The sequence below is a fragment of the Aquila chrysaetos genome, chromosome 1 (assembly GCF_900496995.4).
Source record: "Aquila chrysaetos chrysaetos chromosome 1, bAquChr1.4, whole genome shotgun sequence".
Taxonomy (NCBI): domain Eukaryota; kingdom Metazoa; phylum Chordata; class Aves; order Accipitriformes; family Accipitridae; genus Aquila; species Aquila chrysaetos.
Window position 1 is genome coordinate 29,772,303 of NC_044004.1, and position 11,763 is coordinate 29,784,065.

Consider the following 11,763-nt stretch of genomic DNA (forward strand, 5'->3'; position numbering starts at 1 on the left):
TATGTGAGGATCAGCTACTCTATCCCTATAGAAAGCACTGGGGAAAAAAACACCAAGAGTTTAGGATTCATCTGGGAATACTTTAAAAAAAAAAAAGTTACAGTGAATTACCTATGGGAGTAAACTCAGCACAGAAGTCCCAAGTCTGTTAAGCCTCATGAGTGCAATACTACTTGGATAGAAAACATTCTCAGATGCAGACTCCCACCAGACTCGCACAGCAGCTGAAGTTACTCGCGTATTTGCCTTGCCCTGCACCAGGGGATAAATTTCTGCCTTCCTCCCTCTGCCATAAGCAAAGTTGAACATTTGCTCCTGAGCCACTGCTGTTGGCAGCCCGCAGCCCATTTCTGTTTATGCATTAAAGCACTTTACAGCCCCGCGTAATGCAGATGTATGTCTGGTTCAGCCACCTCTGCCACAGAGTGCTAATAGTAGGCAGAGGGATGGGGGACTGCACAGTTACAAGTGGGAACTACTCCAAGTGTCTGTGCTAAACCTCCTCACAAGCCCAAGCCTACCAACTTACTCCACTGGAGCTTAAATCCCCACATAGGCAGCAGTTTCACAAGCTCCGCACACACAGCATAAGGACTTTGAAAGCTGTAGTTACAGGCAGGAGAAGCAAAGCGAGCAGGGGCAAGGCATAGATGGGCAATTTTCTCTCGAGGTTTCAACTCCTGAAACTGCCATTCCTGATGTTTCAGTTACACAGGGTAGGAGCATAAGGAGCTCCGTCACCCAATGTCATAAATAAAATAATTACATTAACATGGCATTCTTCATAGTTGAACTAAATTGGCATATTCTTCACTCCAAAGCCAGCAAATGTTTACAGTGCATTTTTTAATGCTTCAGTTACCAGGATTTAAACAATTAAATGCTTTTAATGCTGAATTTTACAGCTTTCCCATCTCTGTGAAACAACAGATATTCTTGTAGGAACCTGAAGCAGAAATACAAAATAGAAATGCTTTTAAGATTAAAAAAAGGTAATTAATACATACACATTGATCTGCAAGTCAGAATTAACAGAATTCACGAGTGCCATTTCTGAACCTTTATCCTCAGCAAGCGTGCTGTTACATTGAAGAAAAGCGAGAAAAGAAATTAAAAAATTAGGAAGGGAGAAAACAAGAAGTAACAACAAATGCAAAGGCAGCTAAACACAACAGTTAGATACCAAATACCTAACACACACTAAAACTTTACAACAAGGCAACACTTGTCTGGAAGTTCTGCAAGTGATCCACAGCACAAAGTTCCTTAAAGTGCCTCAGCTGGTGGACTACAAAACAGTCTCAGCCAGCAGATGCACCTGCGTCAGCACTGGGAGAGACCACCCAGCAGCTACAAAGCTCATCACTTCACCTGCAATGTCTCACACAGTTCTCCATCCACGCACCTGCATCTGGCAAAGCAGATCAAATGGAAAGGGACAGTATCACTCCACTGTAATCCCTACCAGTTAAAGAAAAATGAAGAACTGAAAATGGGTGGTAGAAACATGTTCAGATAATCAGGTAAAATGGAGAATATGCTTAGGCTTTTTCTGTTCATGGAACTGGCTGCTCTCTATTTATCAGTCATGTTATTTCTTGATAGAGCACTAGCATACTGTTCATTTCTCTCAGTAATTAGCATGAACATGTCAACTTTCCAAACGTACAATCTACTTACAAATGTATATGGTACAATTCCATCAACTTCTAGGCAAATTCAACTACTCAGTTCTACACAGTCCTTCCATGAAATAAGACTTTATGGAAACCCTAACCAAAGAATAAAGAAAAATTACTTTAAAACTAATTCTAGCCAACAGAAGACAACATACTGGAGAAATACAATATTTTTATACAAGTTATAAGCTGCTTTTATGTGTTTTATTTCCTGTTTTTCCTGCTTTCAAGTTAGAAAATATTTTGAAATTAAAAACATTCTTCCTTCAGCCAGTCATCTTCTCAAAGAAGTAACTGAGACAAGGCTCACCCCAGTGGATCTTAAAAGATGCCAACAGACACCAGACAGTTTGGGGTCAGTGTCTAATACGACTGTGCAACAGCATCCTGATGCTAAAGTATCTTAAGCTCATGTTGCCACACTGGTCTTATCAATGAGCAATGAAAGTCTCCCAAGCAATCGGGGTCCAACACAGACGCTTGTCACTACAGACCTCAATGGTACTAATGAGCTAAAGAATTATTATTATTTAGGTAGTATCTCTATATAAGGGGTATCGCACAGATCATAAAGTGAGGGTACACCAAGTCCTGAGCATCCAGAGATTCTCATGAAAAACTGCTGCAGACAGGAACTTAATCCCTTTAGAAGGTACCATTGCTAAAGTGATGAGGCCTTCTGAAAGTTTCACCAATCTCTTCAAATCAGTAGTGCATATGGATTTCTCACAACAAAACCTGTCCTTTATAAATAAATACAAACACCAAAAACCTTCAAGCACGAGCCAAGAACTCTCTTGTCTGGGAGAGTCTCTGCTTGCAGGGGCCTTTTAGAACTTGGCTAGAGAGCAAGAAGATGCATGTCGAGTAAAACATCCGAGGCCATGAACACTACTTCCCAAATCACAGGTATTCTTCAACAGCACTTACTAATTGAGAAAACACTCCCCACTGAAGAAAGCATTTCTGACATTTCCTTACTTGAAGAGCAGCTAAAGGCTTTTCATTGCTAAGTTAGAGACACAAAGAATGCCATTTACTGAAAATGGAAAGGCTTTCCAAATTAGTTCTTGATTAAGATGAGATAGCTGAAATTATTATCCCTCAGTCTGGATCCACATAATACTTTTTAGAAGGAACACATATAAAGTTAGCACTCACAGGGTAAGAATCATTCTGTTATTGGAGACCTTAAAACAAAAGAAACTGGAAACATGGAAGTCTACAAATCAAGACATAAAACAGCTAACAAGCACAGCCAACAAACTGTCAACAGCCATCAGAAGTATCATGACTTACTGAAAAATGTCATGTCATATCTGCCTCTTCCATTCACAACTCACATTTTTATTAGAAACAGAAAAAACACCCCTAGTGGAGATTAAGACTAGTTAGATCACCCATAAACTAAAACTTTTTCATTTGAAACATGGACTTTTTTCCTTTTCAACTGAAAAGTGAGGAACTGTTTAACAAAATGTTTGAATTATAATCTGTTACCTTAAATCTGAATTGCTAATGTCACTAGCATGGCATCTTCATATGCAACTGCTGATTTAATCCTGTTGGTAAATACTATATTGACCTTACAAATACTTTCTTCAGCATTACGGGAGTGTTATTTTGAAGTTTTTAGTCCAGTGATCGATTTTTATGTGTTTTAAGGGATAATAGTTTTTTACTTAAAGGAAAATGGCTCCTTAAAAATAAACTGAGATTTTGATTCTAGACACTGTCCAGCCTCTTACAGACTCTACCCTTGGATCGCAGGCAGACATTATAGAAAACAGCAGTGTCACAGGTATATTTTAAAATCTGTTCTACATGAAAGAGTTTTACAGTGTGAATCAAAAAGGAACAACATGCTAAACCCTTCTCTCCCTCTCAAAACGTCGCTTTCAAGACCTGTGGACAATTTAGACACAAAGAATTTAAAAGAATACTTTTATGTCCTTGTATTACCAGTAAATCATAGAGAGAATGGTTTTACAGTAGCATATGTAATTATTTTTGACCAGTTTCTCCATATCTTGTTGACTTCAGCACTTCACAGCTCCCCTTAATCAGCTATTGCAGTCTTCTGAAGACTTTTTTGTTTTTCTGGCTATGTTAAATTTTCTTTCATTTTCCCCATACTATCACCTCTCTCCCCCTCTCCTTCAAGTCAAAAGCTTTATTTTGTACCTTTCCCAACTATCTTAAAGTAATTGTGGATTGCAAAGGTAAAGAGATAATTGCTTTATTTACAATCCCTCCCACTAACTTTTAACTGCATTATCTTGAAGAATTAGCCTAAAGATAATGTTAAATATTGTCCAATTTCACCTCTAATTTTTTTTCCCCCTTAATAAACTGGAGTTCTCATTACTTCTGACTTTTCAGCTTACAATCTGCAGGACAAAGACAAAAAGAACAGAAAAAAGACCAAATGCCAGGATTACTGACACTCACTTCTTAAATTTGCTGTTGGTTCGCTCTCACAGTGTTCCAGTTTGCTGCCTGTCCATTGGTATTGGGAGGGAAGAGATGTTTCCTCTTGGCTTAGCAAGTTGAACAGTCTCACCAAGGAAAGACATGCACCAGGACCACCACAAATGAATATACAAGACAGTTATACAGGTGAAAGGATACAACCTCCTTTTTACAGCATTGCGGCATTACATTGGTTCAGCTGTCATGTGAAACCTTACACTAACATACTTAAGCCTCAGAAAACCTTTTAAGTGCTTAAAGTCCACAAGATGCATTAAAAAAAACCCTGCAAATGTGATGCAGGGGTAATCTATTAAGTGAACAATAGCATTAAAAAAGTTGTAAGCTCTGTTCACCATATCTCAGAGGAAAACAAATTACCTCCTCATGAAATCCATATGAGTAGCTGTTAAGTATGAAGTAAAGGCCCTTCTAGATCTACCTTTGAGTTGTACTGACACCCACCTTGAAAAAAGCACTAAGTTACAATTACTTTGTCACTCTTTCGGATGAGATAAAGGTAAGTTTTGGCAAAAACCCCACAAACAAACAAACAAACCCCCAACCAACCCACAAACACTGTAGGAAAAAAGAATATTTATATTCATTGTAAACTCCTGCATGTCTATTCTTCAGATGAAACCCTGAGACAACTACAGTAAAAGCGTTATTAGGCATACAGCCAAGTACACAATACAATTAGAAAAAAAAACAAATCTCAAAAAAATAGGGCAAAAACATTAGAGAGATCTTCTAGAACTAAGTCATACCATCTTTTTTTTTTTTAAACAATTAAGTATAACTATAGTCGATTTTCCACATTAATGGTAAAATGAAAAAGTCAGAGGTGTACTCCCTTTGCACATGGCCTTACTTTTAAAAAGACTAGCTGGACGTTATTTCAGTTCATTATTGACTCCATCTTAAGCAAATGCCTTACTTAAACATTTACCCAATGGTCATTGTATCTGCTTATAAGCAGTAATAATAAAGCATATCATCACTGCACTTAAAATAAAAGTCTGGAGAGATGCTTGTGTTTCCATTTATCTAAAATATTAAAGAGTTCATTTTCCACAAATCAATATATTTAAACAGAGGGTATCCAGAAGGTGACTGCTACTTTTGGTGATGGTAAGACATCTAATGCTGCCCCCACTACTGACCAAAAAGGCACTCTCAGAGAGTTGATTCCCCTTGCCAATTCATCTCAAAAATAGTGCCCCAAAAACATTAGAACATTTTTTCTGCTGGCTTTGTGAAATGCATCAGCTCAGGGAAAGGCTACACCAGTGCCCAACAGGAGATGGGAAAGGGCTGCACAGCTGGGAGCAAGATTGCCCTTTTCACTAGCAGCAAATGGTTAGATCAGCCTGATCCGCTTGTAAAACTGCACTCAAAAATCTAACCAAATCCCCTTTCCCTACGTTTTGTTGCAACAAGCTTCAAGAGCAGGTTCCAGAGGCCCTTAGGAAAGGTTCCTTATTACTTCTTATGGAAAACATACACAGAAAAATTTCCTGGGGCATTAGTCAAGCAAAACAATGCTATCTGCTGTGATAAGAAAACAGGAGAGAGGGTTAAGACATTTTTATGTAAATAGCATTCTGGATCCCAAACAGTACTATGGAGCAGCTTCTGAATGTAAGCGAGAAGCAGAGATTGGAGTTGGGGGGAAGCCATGGTACTTAGTTGCCCACTAACCCCTCCAGTCTTCTCTAACCAAAACTCAGAACTTGGGTACAGAAACTGACTTTTACTGCAGATAAATGCTGGGCCTCCTGGTCATCCTCTGCTGTACAAGGCTGATCAGAGATGCAACACGGAGCTGAATATGCCCTGCAGAGTTGCTGGTATTACAGGGATGCAGTGCTTCTAAGGCAGTTTACGTCTATCCAGCCCCTGCTGTTAGCCCCTGAGGCAATTACAGCTATAATATTCATTTTTTTTTACCACCAAAGAACACAGTTCTGTTGGCTTATTTCTGTTCCCCTAGCAGAGGCACTTGAAGGGAAGCAGGTTTAATGTTTGCAAAAGGAGACGCTTTCCATACACAGAAATAATGTGGACACTGTGAGCAATGCAAATACTCACATCACTGATAAATTTAACATCTCTTGGGCAGTTATCGCAGATTTGACTTACACAGTTGGCCATTAAGACTGTTCCACAGTATTAGCCACCCTGCCTTACAACACCACCAAAGCACAGAGCTGCAACAGAAGGGCACATTTCACACATCACAGGTACAGCTGCCATTTGCTACTTTGCACAGAGCAGCCATGGTGTTCCCCTTCTTTAATGCTACAAACAGCAAAAGGGAGAATATGAAATAGTTTCTAGATGGGTCTGTACATGTACGCATCTGCATGTGTTTTTTGGTACATGAAAATACTTTCTCTGGATCCTCCAAGCTCATCTTTCTATGTTTGATTTGGATTGTAGCTTTGAAATTTTTAAAACTGGGAGCATGTCAACTCTTAAATGCTACAGCAAATTTAAAAGAACTGCCTGTTCTTTTACTAACATCTATTAAGTGTTGTGATGCACACAATCATATGCAAATACTTCAGCAAGTGAGATGTCGGTTTTTTTCTAGAGTTCTAATAATCTTATAAATCTAAAAAGACAGTTATGAAAGATTACCAAAATACACTTGGAACTATTCTGACAGAAGCTACATATTTTAAAAGATGTGTCACAGACCATATATTTCTAAGGTTTTGTTTTCGGCTATAAAACAAAGGATATACTAATTGAGTTAACATTTTGAAAGGTGACACTGATGAATGTTTTAATCTTAACAACAACAAAAAAAAATCTCATCACTTGAATTCCACACAAAAAATATTTAGGTCAGATATGTGCAAACCCAACTATGTGGTATTATCAAAATAATACTTCTATGCTTTGAATACCAGGAATAGGTTTTTTGTTTGGTTGGCTGGTTTAAGACCTTCTAAAATACTTTTATACTTTAAAATAGTTGTCAGACTTGGTATTTCACCTAAATTCTCATTAATACAAAAATGTTCCTAAACAGCAGCAATAAGGAACAGAAAGGAAAAAGAAAAAAGAAAAAAAGAACCACCACAAACAACCCAGTTTCGAACTTAAAACATATCTACAGGACGAACCACCTTAGCTTTAAAAATCTACTGAGCTCCTTAACAGCTTCATTATATTAAATTTGGTGGTGCATTAACACCACATCTGCTGACATTAAGCAAGTAAACGTTTACGATTTTTTCTCAAATAATTCTGTTATTACCTGTTTTGTCGGCACCCGCCTTCTGCAGCATACCCAACTGGTAAACGCAGTACTTCTTTTGCTCTATTTCAGCAGAGCAGTTCATTCCATTACCAAGATACAAAAATAGAAATAAGCAGATAATTTAAAGAGGATTCAGCTACTATCTGCTATGGTAAAAGCATGATCCCAGAACAGACTATAAGTCTGCATTTCGCAAATGATGACATCACACTATTAAGTGATATTAGTCAGGCACTACTGATTTCCACAAAATCACTCCTAATAATCACCATTTGGCAAATATTTAATGACCAAGAAAGAGGAATTCATCTTCAATAGTAGGACTAGTGTATTCTATGTTTATTATCCTCATTTGCTCAAACTATCGACAAAACATTGAACAAAATTAGATGAAGGCATCTGTTTTGTCTACAAACTTCAGCCTATACAATTTTCTTTTAAGCCAGCACAAAGACAATTCTATTTACTCTGAAATTATAACATTTGAAATAAAATATTATTTAAAAGTGAGAGCTATAAAGAAACCGCAATACAGCATATGAAAGCAGAATTAAGGAGATATGCTTATGGAGATATTTAAGCTGTGCACATTCACAGGGATACTCAACGACAAACTTCAAGGCTCTACAGCATTCAAAGTTAAATGAGGATGTGAACCTGGCTAAAAGAGCATCACTCTTTGAGATACCATGAGCTTCTGATCAGAGTTTTCAAGTGTATAGGGAGCAACAGTCTTAACGGACCTTATTCTGTAAGAAGTCTTCAATAGTCCATACAATTACATTAATTTGTTCTAATTTGTTATACACAGAACAACTTGTTTAACAAACAGAACTGTGCCTGCTTTCCCCAGCTGCCAACGTTACTCAACCTGACACATTTAAAAAAAAAAAAAAAAAAAAGGTGGTTTACATTACAATCAGAAAGGCTAAGAAAAGTCTTTCCAAGGAAACCCCTTTCTCCCACCACCACCACAAACTTAATTCCATAGTTAAGGCTATAAGTTCACCACCCAATAAGATGAATGTCACCATCTCCCAACTTTACAGTTAAACACATAAGGGAAAAAGTTTCAAGGCCACACTAATTCCTGAAAATAGCCACCACGCAGCAAAGGGTAAAAACTGTGCATCAGATAGCCATCAGGATCCAAGACCATAAAGGCTCAAGACCTTACTATTTTAGCTGAAGGCAAAAAGAAAAAAAAAAAGTAAAACTGGATTTTCCATTGCCGCCCAGTTGAACTGTCTGAAAAAGGAACATTAACTCATTCTACTTCTTTTTATTAACACAATACACTGTAATATTTAGACACTAACAGGTAGTTAAAAAAAAAAAAAAACTTCATACAAGCAAGTTTACCCATGTTCTTAAGTTAAAAATTGTCTATATAATGTCCAGATTTTACTTGACTACTTTAACTTACGTATTATGTTTATTTAAAAAATTCTGCAATCTTCAAAACACTAAAAAAGGAAAGCATAAACATTTTTGAAATGAAAAAGCTCTTAAAAGGAAAGCCTTCGAAAACTTTGGGGATTTGAAAAACAGGGAGAGAAAAGATGACACAAAACTTGAACCCTGCACTGCAGTCAGAGCTCAGTGCAGCACACATCTGTCTAGACAACTCTTAGTGCCTAATCATAGCTACATTACAAATTAAAAACTTACATGGGGATACTTATCCCAAAAAGGGAAAAAAAAGTCACACAGGCATGCAAAGAGAAGGAGCACATTAGAAATCCTGTAAAATTGCTTTCAAATAGGTCGCTAAGACATAACAGAGTGTCAATGATAAAACAGTTCTAAAACTAAAGACACCATTATCATACTGACTGTGATAAAAAGGCCTTTTATAATCTAATTCAACAATTTAGCAAAATAATCGTGACCTGAAGAAAAAGCTTAGTAATCGGTTTTTACCAGGTTGATGACACGGATACATACTGTAATCAGGATGTAAAACATGTGTCTCGTCGTCTTCATCTATTGTCTGTCCTAACGAAAACAGTCTGACACGTCTCATCTTCAGTAGCCTTGGGGAGCTTTCACGGGCAGTACTGCCAACATCCGGAACTACATCTCCAGAAACGACAGTGGGAACAATTTTTTTCAGGAATTCCATTTTTACATGCCCTCCGTGTTCTCAGCGTTCACTAAATTCAGCAGTTTAGCTGCACGTTACAGAGTGTGGCTCCCACCTCAACTTCCTTGAGCACAGAGGTAGACTTCTCCCAGTGATGTCACGGTGAACCTGGGTGGTGCCAACACCAGCTGCCAGCTGCCCCAAGGCAGATTTTAAAGACGTCTAACTGTACGGACTGATAAGAAAACCAAACAACAACAAGCCTCTACATTAACCAACACACGCTAAACTCTGCGCTTGTCGAAGACACCGTATTTAGCACTGCGACAATTTTAAGCACTAATAAAATGCACGGTGTATTTTCAAATTCCTATCTGACAGAGTTCAATAGCTTTTAATTTTCATTAAGTGCACAGAGAGTGTTCATCTGCACTTGAAAGATAACACTTATCATTTAGAAAGTCTCTGCACCAGCTTTATAAACAAAGTGTCTACAGCACCACAATTTGAACCATTTGCATTCTCACATGGTTTTAACTACTAGCTATGAAGACACTAACATTTATTAAATATTAAGTTCTGTTTTGCAGAGACTCTGATGCTGTATTTACCACTTAAAATACTCAAACCACCTTCCAGAAAACACCAAGTACAGAAATAACCTGTCTCATTTTGTCCAAACGGCCATTTTATCCCTAAGGCTACTTCTCCATACGTGCCTGGTTTAGCTGAGTTTTTTGTTTTTATTTGGGGGAAGTTAAAATGTTGTTCTATATTTAGCTTAAAGAAGCCATTATGAAAGATGCCTTGCATTTGGAGCAGAAAGCTCAAAGGGGAAAAAAGAGACATTTGCATAGAAGAGTATTCCTTAATGCTTTCTACATTTGGGAATATGTATCATTGTATGATTGAAAGTATTACTTTATTTATTAGACTTGGAGTGGAGATCCACAGACTCACTACTAGGTAATATTCCCACCTCACTTGCCTCCAAAGATTGTATACATCACCCAGAGGAAATCCACTAATACTCACTCTGAATGTCTGAGGAGCAGCCTGCATGCTTCTGTTATTTTTATGAAAGCAGCTCAGTGTCCGAAGACATTTCTGAATGCATTCAACACAGTTATCCAACCTTACCCTGAAGTATACCACACTACTATACATTCCTTAAAAGAAGGTATTTAATCCAAAATTCACTACTGTGTCTAGCTCCTAACAAAAAAACAAACAAACAAACAAACAAAACCCAGAAAACAAGAAAACAAAAAACACAACCACACCACAAAAAAAAACCCAAAAACATCAATGAAAAAGTAACCTGCTTCAGGTCTCAGAGCTCCAGTAGTTCAATGCTCACAAGGGGCTGCTCAACTGGATTAAGCTGTAACTCCTTTACTGACCAACTCTACTGGCACACTTCTTAGTATTAAATCGAGTTAAGAATGCCACGACTTGAAAAATTTGGTACAAATTCATTGAAGTGGCCACCTAAGATATTTTGCAAGTTCTGTATAGACTGAAAACGTGATATCTTTTGTATTCCAATCTCCATTAAAATCCCCAAATGCTCAAGTTAGTCTGTATTTCTCTTCTAAATGAATACAAAATTCTACACCGATTTTTCCCTGTAGAGGAATACAAAATTCTGACCTTATCATCATAAAAGACACATTGTTAGAATATTATTTCCTGCAGTGAAAGATTTGGGAGATCAAGCAAAAAAATTGTCCCTATAATGATTTCATTCACAGTATTTTTGCACCAATTAAAAAAAAAATTACACAGAATATATTTTCAGAAAAGCGTTTTATGTGTTTTCAGAACAAATAATAATATACCACAGAGATAATTTGGGATTATAAAAGATCATGAGTAATTACAAACTGAAGCAATCATTTATTCATAATAGCATTATTTTCTATAGAATTTCTTTTTTTTTTTTTTTGCCCTTAAAATCTTGCCACAAACCTACTTTATAGTTTCTATCATTTGGGAACAAAAGAGGAATTCAGACACTTCTGTGAGACTGAGAACGCTTCCAACCAGCCACCTGTCAAACTGCAGTTTACAAAGGAGGGTGTAATCAGATATTTCAAGTTGTATCTAACTTAAACACCCTCTGAAAGGGTCACACTAGATACCAAAGTGCTCTTAACCACGCTATGGAGGTTTTATTATGCATGTGGACACAGGGTGGAGACGACAGATGAAGTGCAAGTACCTAGTGCGTCACTTCAGTTAAATGCATA